Raw genomic sequence first — 2063 nt, 5'->3', positions numbered from 1 at the left:
GGGGGGAGGTTTATTAAACGGCGATCTCGTGGCGTGCAGCGGCAGCCGAGTCAGAGTATCGGCATGAGGCCGACGGGGGAGGAGAGAGGGAGAGGGGCCCTTCTTCTGGGAATGAGGCGTTAAGCAGCTCGGGGCGGGGCGGGCGCGCCCGTGTGCTGGACGGGATTGAAACAACAAAGACAGCGCGAGCAAGAGCAGCAGCAGCAGCAGCAGCTCTTGCTCGCCAAGATTGGTGAAAGTCGTCGTCGTCGCAGCGCGCGCCACACCAAAAGAGTCCTTATTTTCTGGAAGGGCGATGCTTGCTCGGGGGCCTTGATGGGCGCGGCGCTGCTTGGACCCTCCTGAAGAAGAGGCTGCTTGCTGGATGAGCTGTCTGCCAAGCCCGCCTCGCCTCGCCCCACCCCGCCCCGCCCTCTCTTAGGAAGCACCCTACAAGTTCCCGCCCGGGCTCTCGCGTCGCGCCGGATAAAGTATCGGCGCGGCGACCGGAGGCGCTGTGCTCCAGGCGATTGGACAGGAGCGAGTGTGATGGGGTGATCTTCCACCCGTAAAACTGCAGAAACACACACGCACACACACACTGCTCAGATGACCCTGCCTGATCGTAAAATCTCTCCAAAATACGACGCCCCGTTCGGACCGCTACATTTCCCTCACATCTCGATGAGCCGTTCAGGCCCCCCCTTTCCCCCCTTCCTCATTTTCTTTCCCACGACCGATGTCTTGAGCAGCTTCACGTCAAATTATCTGCGAGGAAATGACTCTGATATTGGGGGGTACTGCTCTCACTGCTTTATCTCGGACCCGTTTTCCGCGCGCCCCTCCGCCGCTGACCACCACAGCACACGGCAGTGGGAGACGAAGAGAAGTATCACACGGCGCTTCTTCAACTTACCTTCGGATCCAAATAAGACGAAAATAATTAAAAAAAAAAAACGATTTGCGCCGAACGTTTGTATTGTTTTTAGCTCTTGGTCAAACAAATTGGCACACGAGGAACGCACGTCTCTGACGAGAAGGGGGGTGCGGGTGGCGTGCACGACGAAGGGCTTGCATCAGCGTCGCAGCGTGAAGACGAGACGCGTCGCCGTGCTCTGTCGTGTCGCCCTGACGTTGTCTCGTCCAGATCTCCCCAGGCGCCCCTAGGCCCCTAGTGGGAGGGCGGGGCCACGCGCTCCGCACGGGCTCTGTCGTGGGCCTCGCGCGTTCAAGTCTCTGACGACGGAGGAATCCGCGGCTCGGCGCCACATCGCGACCCTCCATCCGGCTAGATAGATGCGCTTGTTCAAGGTACACTGAAATGCGAAATGCGCACTGAAAATCCAACAGTTATGTACGCACAAGGAAGAGTGTACTTGCCATATGGGACACGCGAAAAGAATTGTGTATTTACCGTAGTACACACAAACTAGTGTGAGCTTTACCGTAAGAAACGTACTTACAATGTGCTTGTGTACTATGGTCGTAAATACACTCTTATGTGTGCTTGCGAGTACACTCTTCGTATTGTGAACGAAGTTACTTAGTACACTGTCCGTGTTTGCACCGACTGGCGCGTGTCATATTTTTTTTTTTTTAGAACTTCTTTTTCCTGTTGGTCCGGAACAAGTGATTGAAATCAAATGAACAAATGAACTCCAGCTCAATAATGAGACACTCGCCAGTGATAATGCTCGCCCCTTACTCGTCGCCTTTGACGTTCAATGATAAACCCCAATGAGCGCGCTATAAGCCAATATATAATGACGGCAAACACGCGGGCGTCGCGGTTGCGAAATGGCATCGTACTTGAGTTTGATGATAACAACAGAACGCAAAGCAGTGCCAACAAGCGATATACCTCCCACCGACCGACCGCTGCTCTAGCGCGCACGCACACACACACGCATACAAGAAGGCAAGCACACGCACGCTCTCACACACAAACAGGACAATTGACTCTCCGTGGAGGGAAGGGGTGTGCGCCGGGGGACGACCCAGCGGGAGGATGTCCACCAGACAGCCACCGTAAAAGACGCCAAATGGAGACATTACTTGGAGTGTTTATGCGTACGCTCTCCTCC

The sequence above is a fragment of the Frankliniella occidentalis genome, unplaced genomic scaffold, assembly GCF_000697945.3.
Source record: "Frankliniella occidentalis isolate FOCC.00 unplaced genomic scaffold, Focc_3.1 Scaffold46, whole genome shotgun sequence".
NCBI classification, from domain to species: domain Eukaryota; kingdom Metazoa; phylum Arthropoda; class Insecta; order Thysanoptera; family Thripidae; genus Frankliniella; species Frankliniella occidentalis.
The sequence above is the reverse complement of the archived record's forward strand: the minus strand, read 5'-3'. Positions refer to the sequence as shown.